At 38.0% G+C, this 12,463-nt stretch overlaps 1 non-coding gene across 1 annotated transcript; it reads left to right on the top strand.

The window, feature by feature from the left end:
* The first annotated feature begins 1,102 nt into the window (after positions 1–1,102).
* Positions 1,103–1,220, top strand: LOC141650390 (small nucleolar RNA snoR83). The gene has a single exon (XR_012546428.1). It is a non-coding gene; the product is annotated as a small nucleolar RNA snoR83 (small nucleolar RNA).
* The last annotated feature ends 11,243 nt before the right edge of the window (positions 1,221–12,463 follow it).

The following is a 12,463-nucleotide window of genomic DNA, read 5'->3' on the forward strand; positions in this document are numbered from 1 at the left end:
GATTTATTAATCAATTTCCATCATGTGATGTCTCTGCTACGTTCTTACTGATTCATCCTCTTCCTTTTTCTATCGCATCCTTTTTTCTTTTCTTTTATTTCGCTTTCTTCATTTTTTTATATATTTTTTTTTCTTCTGTTTGATTTGATTTATCGGAGAAAGCAATTTGTTTAGAGTTTAGACCTATAAGCTAAACAAAAAGGGAAATTCAAAATTTGTATTTCTGTCCTAAAAAATGGTGAATTAAAAGAGTCTCAAACTTTCTGTGATCCTAACCCCGTTTTGTGATCCTAACCCCGTTTTAAGACCTGTCTAACCCTATCCATATGAGTCAACCCATTTTACAGTTCTAATTGGAATAAACATACAAACGAGCCAAACGAGTGTTATATGTGATGGGCCCTGAATTTAGGGTTTAGAACTAAAACCCAAGCCTTAATCCACGCTCTTCACCTTATTTAATCCCATCATTATTCATTTGTTCTTGCCTTGTTCTTGTCTTGCACTCTTCCCATCTCTCTGTTAATAATTTTAACTTAATTTACAAAAGCCTTAATATCTTAGCCTCATTCTATTCTTCAACTTTTTGTTCTTGTATGTTATGGAAGGTTAAGGATGAATGTGATGATAGTTGATATAGAGATGATTATGGGATTTATTAATCAAATTCCATCATGTGATTTCTCTGCTACGTTCTTACTGATTCATCCTCTTCCTTTTTCTATCTCCTTTTTTTCTTTTCTTTTATTTTGCTTTCTTCATTTTTTTATATATTTTTTTCGTCTATTTTATTTGATTTATCGGAGAAAGCAATTTGTTCTTAGAAAATAACAGAGGATGGAATAGTTTACTACTTGGGTTCAATTAGGATTCTCTTTCATTTTCTCCTATCTCCTTTTCTTTTTAGCAGCCTAAAACTACTATTTTTTCATGGAAGTATATCGTTGTGGACATTATGAGCTTACCTTTATGGTTGAGTCTTGCAGATACAAGTTTCAGTTTTTTTGTAATGTTTGATTATGTGGTTGTATTTTTCTTTTACTGAAAATCTTATGTATGTGCATTGTATTTGTTTGATGAGTGGTTGAGCAAGGCCTTCATAATCCCGGATAAAAGATTCTGTTTTTATCTGATTCATGGGAGGCCAAGAAAGGCATTGGCAGTTCGCTGATGACACCTTCTTGTTTCAAGGTGCTCTAATAGTAGCTTTCCAGACATTTACTTGTAGTTCAGCATGAAGCAAAATTTTGGCATGATTTATTGTGCCCGTCTTTGTTATTTTTCAAGTTCTTGTGTAAGATGTGCAATAATCTCGGCTAGTGCGCTTCAGTGGATGGACTGTGTTATCATCTAGGGTTTACCAAAAGTTAATCTAGCGGACTCTGATGTGCGTCCCATGGTAGTATACTAGTATTCATTTGCAGCATTGTTAGGAAGATGTTCTATGGTGAGTTGGTGACGGCTTTAAGTGTGGCTCTCAATACATCTAGGAACGTATGTCATCTTTTCTTCACGCATTTTATGTTGTACACGTGTTTTTACTCGTCCCCTAGTTGGATTTTTTTTTGTTTTTTTTTTGCATCAGTTTCAGACTTTCAGGTAGCTTGTGGGTACTCGAATATACAGCAGACTTCTTGAGTTCTTGGCATGATCTTGGAAGATAGAGTACTGTTGTTTGTTGTAACTTGTTACTAACAGGCACCGCGGGCTGTGTTTGCGAGGCATAGAAGTACAGCTCTCTGTTTCAATGTATATATGAGGAAAGAACTTGAATGTTGTGGTTTCAATCTGTGTTTTCCTTTTTATGAATATTGTTCATGCGAAACTTTTGTGTTTTACAATCAAATTAACTAAAGCCGCTCAATTTGGTTTCACCCCAATAGAGTTCAACACAACTCCCTCAAATACTTTGACAAAACAAGTTGTGCCATTCATATTGGTTTGATCTTTAATCGGGTAAATGATGAATGATTTAGTTCCATTGAGTGTCACAACTCAAAACAATACGATCGAACACAAATTCCTGCTTGGAATTAATCTCCCCGTCAACTACTTGTAAGAATGAAAAAATAGTCACAGGGCTCTGCGATTCTACATTTCAAGATCCGCCCGTACATTTAATTTAAAAGGCATAAAAACTAAAGTTTAATGCTAAGTCTTGCTTGTGAGTCTGTGACACAACTCTCCTATAGGACCGTCCTATATCATAGGACTGGCCCAAAAGGAGAAAAGCCCAAAAATATTATTTAATTTAATTTATATTTTAATTTTAGTTTAATAACACGATATTTTATGTTAAAAACTAACATATTTAAACATACAAGTTATTAATATTAAATTTTAGTTTATCAAAATAATTTTTTTTTTTTTTACAATTCTATTAACTAATTTTTTGGGGCTTTTGGTTATTTGATTAAAAAAGGGAGTTATAAGTTAATTGTTTGGGCTTTTGAGATATGGGCTGGTCTTATGCTATAAGACAGTCTTATATAACAATTTAAGCCCTTTCCCACTTGCCCTCCCACATTCACTTTCTTTTTTGTTGAAAAAATATAATTTTAAGAAAGGTTTCAATCTGTAGTATGTTGTATGTACATAAATATTTTAAAGCATTATTTCTAACGATAAAAGATTGAGGACTTTATCTATGTCGGCCTAGACCGCGACTCCATGTAGTATGTACATAAATATTTTGCAAAATAAATACGAAATTACTTTTTCACATGAGATATGCTCAGTATAGGATTAACAATCTCTTGTGCCCACGTTAGTGTGAAACAAGATATCATCATCCTAGAATTTATTACTTGGAGTTGAAATCTTACAATATCTAGAAACTAACAAAAGTACTTAACAAATGATCTTGTGCACCTTCTTTAGAATAATCGCAAAAGAATGCTTTGAATTGACGAAGGTAGTACCATAGTGTAGTAAAACCATTTGCAGGCTACATAAAGTTGTGAACTATGATCCGAACTTAATTTAAAGGGGAATAATAACGTCAAAGAGTTAATATAATTGTACTATAAGATATGTAAAATAAACAATTCATTTTGATCTAACAGTTAGTCTTACTGAAGACGGGTCGGAGCAAGTGACGGGTAATATCACTCACAAAACAGATAGGGGGGACAAGGTGGGGGCACCCCCATGTGCTTCCCTCTCTCCTCTATTTGGGTCATTTGTGAGAGGAAATGGTATTTGTCACTCCAAAGTGACGGATACGTGCCGTCTTCAATGAGATTTTGTGTTGATCTAAATCAAACACAAAAATGACACTACATATGGGTGTCTATATGACCACCCAATTTGAATGGTTTGTGCTAAGATGGTCTTTAAACTTTAAAGTGATCATCAATTCATCACTAATAAATCAACAAAAACTAGCTTTTATCCGTGGAAAAATAGAAATACTTGGGTGTACAAAAAATTACTTTCTACAAAATAGAAAAATCATAAAACCCTTCTTAAAATAATGCATAAAAAATAAGGAAATCATTAAAATGAGTTTTTGTTGAAAAGAATTATAACTACAGGTATATGCTTGTACGTTGTTTTCCTTTTTAGCTTTTGTTTAAAACTAGATTTTATGCCCGTGTATTGCACGGGTTTCAAATTTGTCTTTCCTCTAATTGTTTGAACCTTTTAATACTATATCATTTTAAACGGAGTTCACAGTCACAAATTAACTAAATGGTAAACATGGTAAATGATACGTAAAAGTTGTATTTCAATTACTCAAATAAGGTACTCCGTATAATGTTTCCTAATTTTCGGTGATTAAAACTCTCATTGTTAAACTACTCCATTTTGAGTAGTCATTTGCTTTTAGTCCAAACTCTAATTAAACTTTAAGTCAAATAATTATGTCAAAGGGTTAACAATTTCGACTAATTGATCTCCTTTCATCATTTATCCAACAATAGACCCAAAACATACACAAATGCATTCATTTTAGAGGATTTTAATCAAATAAATCCCCAAATGAAAAATGAAAATTTACTGCAGAGTAAAAAACAATTGCACACATAAAATAGGCAAGCACAAGCAATTAACGAAAAGCTAATCTATACTCCGTATGTTATAAGTAATACGGTTAATTACACTGTTAAGAATTAACAACTTACAAAAGAAAAGAAAACAATTCAACCAAACCCATTGAGCTTGCATATTATATTTTGCATTGTTGCAGTGCTCCACCTAATTTACTTCTGTCAATATTTTTCTGAAATTAGACAAACATAAATAAAACTCAATTCAAACGTAATTAGATAACTAAAAAACATAAAACAAATGAATGATAATGAAAATACACGAACAAACTTGCTAATACGTTGGAATACTAATCTTATAAGATAGTCTTTGGAAAATGAAAGGGCGCCATGGGTGACACTCAATTTGGGCGCTATCCGGTGGCGTCCTATCACTATCCATAGTCTTTTAGTCTAAGTGGACGTTAATTTGTTTATAAAATATCAAAATCATACATAGCAATTATGATAGCCAGTATGCTCAAATGCACAAATAATAGACTACTCCGTATTTGATTGTTATAGAGAATAGATAAACGTAAAAATTGACGGGTATTTATATATATATAAGAAAAGACCTTAATAATCTGATTAGCTCTCCAAGTTCTATCACTAAATCCACACAGTGATACTACCTGAGTACCTGCATAAAGTAGAATAACCATTAGAAGTAATAAACAAAAAAACAATTCAAACAAAAAGAACTATTGATCATAAATAATAAATCACTTTGGCAAGAAAAGAAAAAAAAATGACAATAACGTAAACAAAAGAATATATACATACATAATACACATGAAAAAGATGGGAGAAGTCGTGTGTATATATACAACATAATAGTAGTAATTTTTTCATAAATTAGAGTTTGTTTGATCTTAGGAGATTCAAAATAAAGATAAAGATATTTTTTTTATTAATGGAGTATCATATTGCGGATTAATTAGTATCCAATTAATGCCCTACTTTGACTGTACTACATGCGCTATGCAAATAAAACTCTATTTAAAAGAATATATTGTAAATTTAATTTAATTGAAAAAATAATTTAAATTGAAAAAATAATTAAAATTTATTTAGGTGTTTTAAAAAATTTGGAGACTATCACGTGCTTTGAAAAAAGCCTCTTTTATATATATACACATTGATTGTTAAAACGAATTAACCACTTTAAATTAAAGTCGCTAAGTGCGCTTAATGACTAAATTAAAGTCGCTAAGTGCACAAAAATTAGGCCTAGCCCATAGAGCCTAAATCAAAGCCTAAAGCTCTTGAAATTCTTATCAAAGCCCAAAAAGCTTAGCAAATCATCCAAAATGGCTAAGGTAGGGCTCGACTTCACGAGTAGCCAAGGTCAGGATCCGTACCAAGCCGAGGCTGTGGATTTCAACCATGACTCACCTCCGAATTACCGCTCCATGCTAGGTTAGTACTCTTAGTAGTACGATGAGGGCCACGTGGATGCCTCACGTGTACATCCTTGGCCGGTACTTTTGACTCTTATAAATAGCACTAGAATTCACAATTCACCTTTTAAAGGTATCTAATCTCTTAATTCTAAAAGTACTTTGTCTCACTACAACTGTCAGCTAAGGATAACTCCTCAAGAGTACTCCAGCTGGGACTCAAGTGAGAACCAAGGACAGACCTAGGCATCAAAGTGGCTTTCCTCGGAACCGCCCGAGGCTAGGTTTACTTCTCTGTTTCAGGACCAAGCCGAGAGGAAGAAAGCAGGTCCAAGGACATAAGGAACATTGACGTGGGACCAAACTTAGCACAACTCTAAATCACCCATTAATCTTGTGTAATTTGTATGAACCTTTGAGTACATTTTTGCCAAGAACAACATCTAAAAACAAAAACAAAAAATTGAAACAAATCACCTCGTCTATCAGCGCTTTTAATAACCCGTATCCCGTAAATCTTAAAATTTAATTTTTTTTCTAGTCTTTAAAGTTTAAACTATTGAGCAGCCTTAACTGAGAGAGCTTATGAAAATAAAACTGATATAGCAAAGATTCCAAATGGCTTTGCTTAAATATAAGGGATAATTCTCATAGTACCCCTAAAATTTGCATGTTTTCCCCAAACGCCTCTACTTTTCTAAAAAATTACTTGAACTCCCCATATCTCTTAGTCACAATTTCGTAATGCCGCGATTCCATTTTTAAAATCGTAGATCTCACAAAGACAATCGTTTTGAAAAAAAACTTCATTTTCTGCATATGTGATCCAAAATAAAAGCCGGTCAAAGTTTCTTAAACGAATAAATGTTGACAAGTCGTAACTCCGTTCTAAGATATCAGAAAAATACGATTTTTTGTTCAAATTGAACATCTTGTAAAGACGTTCCACTTAGGAAAAAAAATCGCGATTTTTTGATCTCGTATCTAAGAGATATGACCAATCAAAGTTTTGTGACAAAAGTAGGGGTATTAGGAAAAAAAGTGCAAGCCTCAAAGGTATCATGGGAGTTATCCTTTTTTTTTGAGGAAAAAATCCCCGAAGGACATTACTTCTTTAACGATAAATAAAAAAAGCAGCCGAGTTTGCATACGCTGGTAAGCCATCAGACCATAAGACTTTACCACCGACTTGAGGCACATCATGGGCTACACAATTGTTCAAACGACTCGTAAAAGACCAAATAACTGACTCAAACTCATTACAAAGCAAAAATATATCAACAATAATAAGCGAAAAAATACTCCTTCCAGCAACTTGTAAGCAATCGCTCTCCACCATCACCTTCCTGTGTCCTTGCACTAACGCTTCTTGAATACCGTCTAAGACCGCTAGCGCCTCCGCAATACGTGGCTCGCATTCGACTTCTTGAGCAATCGACAAGCCCCACAAGACCACCCCACTATCATCTCGGCACACTACTCCCGTACCAACAGCTTCCCCTTCCTTTACACGGGCATCAACATTAACCTTCACATACCCCTCCTCCGGTGGCCTCCAACCCTTCGCAACCTGCCCCCCACCTCACCCTTCCCCTTCTCGCCATTTCTTGCCCAAGCAGCCCCCCCCATCAGCTCATGGAGCACATCTTCCACCCGCTTCACCATTCTCTCCGGATTAACACTCACACCATCGAAGGCAACTTTATTTCGGTGCTCCCAAAGTACCCAACACCCCATCATAAATTTGCTGCACTCCTCCACATCCATCTCATGCCACCTTTCCTCAATCCATTCCCGAACCTTTCCCCTACCGCCCTCCTCCTCGCACGACAACCCCAACCCATCCCACACCCACTCCGCCACCCCGCAATCCCAGAACAAATGGAGACAAGACTCATTAAAAGAACAACAAAAATAAGAAGGAGAAGACTCACCTTTTACTCGAGAAGCAATATTGTCCATAGTTGCCAGTGCTCCGCTACACAATTGTTAGAAGAAAAGCTTGACACGAGGCCACACAGGAACTTTCCAGAGTCGATTCCACAGCCACCGCTCCCTTTCCCACTCCGAAGGCCCACACATAGCCCCCGACTCACCAGCTAAAGCCTTATAAGCCGACTTAACAAAGTACTCTCCATCCTTCTCCAAACCCCAAAACCATGTATCCCTCGTAGCATTCGGGCTAAGCCGAATGCTAAGAACACGCTTCTTCTTAAACAGAAGCAACAACAAATCTAGTTTTCCCACGCCTCATCCCCCTCCATTCGGTACCATCAAATCCGCCACAACCATTCCTTTATTTCCCACTCCACACGGCGTGATCACCTTCCCCGTTTGGGTCCCAGGAAGCCAAGCTTGACCCCACACCCTCGTGTCACGTCCATCACCAAGTCTTCGTCTCATATCACGATCAAGAACATCTTGAGCTTCTAAAGTACCTCTCCACGTATAGCTTGGGCAATAGCCCAACTCAGCTCCCATAAAATCAACATGAGAATAGTATTTTACCTTCATAAGTCTAGACCATAAGCAGGTGTGATCAGCCATCATCCTCCATGCTTGCTTACCCGAAAGAGCCCTAATAAACAACTCAAAATCACGGAAACCTAAGCCTCCTTCACACTTAGAACGACACAACTTCCTTCAAGCAACCCAGAAAATACCCTGTCGCCCTTCCTAATGACCCCACCAAAACCGAGACATCATCGATCGAAGTTCATTGCAAAAATTTGTCGGTATTTTAAACACACTCATCACATAGGTGGAGTGAAATGACCACAGTCTTTATAAGAACCTCCTTACAAGCCCTCGACAAAATTTTTCCGCGCCATCCTTGCAATCTTTTAGTGAGTTTCTCTCGAAGAATATCGGTTATCACCTTCAATTCTTAGGTCTCTTTATGACCACCGACAACCCCAAATAACGCTCATGCACTTCAACTTCCGCCACCCCCAGTGTTTCAGCCACCCTACTCCTTTCATTTCTCGGCACCCTCTTGCTAAACGAGATCATAATCTTGTCTAAATTCTCTAACTGACTGGACGCCCCTTCATAGGCTCTCAAGATGGAGATCAACCTCAGCCTAAAGCACATTAGCTCGCACAAAAAAGATACTGTCATCAGCAAAAAAAAGATGCGAAATAGCAGGCGCGCTACTAGTCACCCGTAAGCCATGGATAGCTTCCTGTTCAATCACCCTCCTCATAAAATTAGACAAGGTTTCCTCACATAAAATAAATGAATAAATAAGGTGACAACGGATCACCTTGACATAAACATCTCTCCGGACGAAACACCTCTGAGGGTACCCATTAATCAACACCGAGAAGGTCACATTGGAAACACACTGTATAACCATATTCATCCAACCCCGATCAAAACCCATGGTAGCCAGAACTCGTCTCAGAAACGCCCATTCGACCCTATCATAGGCCTTCACCATATCCAGCTTCACCGCCATGTAACCGTCCGTTTGTCTCAAATTTTTCATATGGTGAAACATTTCAAATGTAACTAGGACATTATCAGTAATTAATTGTCCATGGGTAGCACTCTGATTTTCCGACACAATTTCACCCAGAAAAACCTTCAGTCTATTTGCCAGAACTTTAGAAACAAGCTTGTAAACAACGTTACATAAACTGATAGGCCTGAAATCACGTATCTTATCTGGTGCCTTTTTCTTTGGAATTAAAACAATATTAGTCATATTGAAATCATTAGGAGCCAATTCACCACGAAGAATTCCCAAAAAGACTAATAAAATAAAGCATTCATACCGTCTGGACCCGGCACCTTGAGAGGGTGCATCTGGTTCAAGGTCTCTACCACCTCCTCCTCCCTATATTCCGCTCGTAAACCTACATTCATACGGTCCGTCACACGTCCCTCTAAACCTTGAAGCATCTTATCGAAATCCGCAGGGTGAGACGACGTAAAAATCTCACGAAAATATTTGTTAGCCACGTCAGCCACCGCTTTATTCCCAGTCCTCTCCACTCTCTCATCATCAACAAGCTTACCGATATAATTCTTCTTCTTTCTTTTCTCAGCCCTCATATGGAAAAACTTTGTATTACGATCCCCATCTCGCAACCACAAAGCTCTCGACCTTTGCCTCCAGTATTGTTCCTCTTGACGCCTAAGATCAGCCACCTCAGCAATTATTTTCTTCCGTTTCCGAACCTCTTCATTTGAACGATTACCTTCAGTCAGGCGGACATGCTGCTTCCGTTTCCGTTCCATCTCAAACCTAATCCTCTTAATACTAGTTTTCTTCCATTTTTTCAGTTCCCAAGCACACGCCTTTATCGCTTCACCTAGGTCCCCATGTCCCCTCTCCACCCCTCACACAACAACCTCCTCACATCCCTCCTCCCCAATCCATCTTTGTTCAAACTTGAAGCACCGTTTCGGCCCATAACTCCCAACTTAACTATTAAAGACAAGTCTAGTCAGGGCATGATCAGACCATTCCCGTTCGAGATGAATAAGCCTCGCATAAGGAAACAACTCTAGCCACGATCCCGTACACATAGCACGATCCATCATAGTTTGCCTGCTATCTTCTCCCGCCTGCCTGTTATCCCAAGTTTGATAGCCTTCCCACCTAACATCCTAAAGACCACAATCATCCACCGCTGCTTGGAAATTGTTCATTTGCCACTGCGCTCCTCCCCCCTTTGATCTTATTAGCAAATAAAATCTTATTATAATCACCAATACAGAGCCAAGGAAGAGTTGATGGACTCCTCAGAAGACGAAGTAACTTCCAAGACAAGTGCCTATCATCAACAACCAACCACCTATAAAAACCAGTGACCCTCTACTCCTTATCCCCTTCATGAACAATGAAATCTATATGATGCACAAAAGTCGACTTGAAAGTACAGTCAACCTCCTTCCTCTACAGAAAAGCGAGACCTCCCGACCTTCCCATACTATCCACCTCCATTCCATAATAACCGTTCAATCTCTCCCTTACCCTCTTCATTTCGCGACCACACAATTTTGTCTCACATAAAAATAGCATAGCCGGGCTTCCCCTCGTACAGGATCACGAAGGGCAGTAACAGCGTCGGGGTCGCCCAATCCCTGGTAATTAAGACTTAGGAGATTCATTTGGCCTGGCAGGGTGAGCAACCTCAACCTCCGCCTCAGGTATTAAGACGCCCCTCATCTATGGTAACCTTCGCCTTTTACCTCCCACATCACTTGTATCTCCCTCCCTCGTACGTTTCCCTAAATCAAATGACACCAACACCAAACTCGCCTCCCTCGCCAACCGCTTCACCCCTGACCCATGAAGCCCCTCACACCTCACTGTGGTAGCTTCAGCCGAGCTCTCCTTCACATTATAAAGCCTCCCCTCCTCATCTGTTTCCATCCCGCATACCCCCTCCTTTCCCCTCACCCCTCACCCCTCTCCCAATAATCCCAACACCGTACCAGCACCCCCGATTCCCCATACTCTACCCATCTTATGCCTTCTCTCCCTCAACTCCTACATCTTTTCCCTGGCAGCACTTGTGGGAAATATCAGTATATTTCATCAAGAAAATTCGGATTATAACGAAATTATGAAATATGAAATTACGAGTCATAAACGAAATTGCATAAACAAAAGAATAGAGATTAGAATTAACCTCCGGTCCTAGCAATTTGGCCTAAGAACAAATATCGAGATCGATATTCTCCTAATCATTGCACCCAAGATACTCCGAGAAATGCCTTTTTCTTGCTAGAAAAGAACCCTAATTTCTAATAATTTTAGGGTAGTTTTTAGGGTTTTTTGATGAGAGTGTTTTTGTGAAAAATCAAGTGAGAAAAATGACTCCCCTCTATCCCTTTTAACCGTGTAAAAGGAGTAAAAAAAAGGGAAGATATTTTTCTTCTTTTTCTCTTCCTTAAACCGAGTAACCAACAACCAAAATAAGGAGAAAATCTTTTTGTCTTAGGTTATTGTCAAATTGTATAATATGTGTATATTTATCAATTGTCATTTATGTCGTCACGTATTTAATAAGTCCACACACAACAGTTTGTAGTCGATTTATTAATACCGGTCTGACATCATTTATTATGACAATTTCGTATAATATATACATTAACTATAAATATCGCATATTTATAATTTGCTAATTAAATATAACCGTTTACGTTTAATTACGAATTAACATCTTAATTCGTTTAAGCTAACATTATATACATTAATTAAATATAACAGTTTATATTCAATTTACGAATTAACAATTAATTCGTCTCAGCTGATATTATTTAATTGTATTAAATGATCGACTCATCATCACATTGACTAACCTTTTAGTCAAATACATGGACTAACCTTTTAGTCATATAAGGCATCAATGTGATTATATTTTCATATAATCACATCTCTCAAACACATCTTTTAGGTGTGACTTTTAGGGACCAGTTGATCACCGCCATCAGTATGATAATAACGTCAAACTTCTAGCAAGCCAACCGTTATTAGTAAACGTTAATCAACTGATAAAATACTAAGTATACCCTGTGAACCTATAAGAGATTTATACACGTTATCACACTAACTATGGAGGACACTAGCTCCAACAGCACTCCTCTATTCCCTCCTAATACGAGCTTCACTTTTTTTTTCTGCTCCAAAGCAATTGATTGAAGCTTGTCAATCATTTCAAATGTCCGCTTCTCTTTCAGACTTCTTTTCAGCATTGAATTGGGCATTCAAATCTCTTCTCGCCTTACCCCTATATCATTAGTAGTTTTAGTAATCTTCCATAGAGAAGCACATAACCATTCCCTAAACATGAGCTCGTCTTCCTCATATGGCCCGTCCCTCACAATCCTTTTCCCCGAGTCCAAGTATACCACACCCGTAGCAGTAAATAGGCGACCTTTATGTGGACCAAGCCACCCGCGCCGCGCGCACCCGCAGCGTGCACCCGCGCGTTGGTTAGATTTCGAGGCGGCGACACTTTTCCCACGGAACTTTGGTTGGACAAAGCACATCATGGGCCGTTACCGATTTGA

Source organism: Silene latifolia, chromosome 3, assembly GCF_048544455.1.
Source record: "Silene latifolia isolate original U9 population chromosome 3, ASM4854445v1, whole genome shotgun sequence".
Classification (NCBI taxonomy): Eukaryota; Viridiplantae; Streptophyta; class Magnoliopsida; order Caryophyllales; family Caryophyllaceae; genus Silene; species Silene latifolia.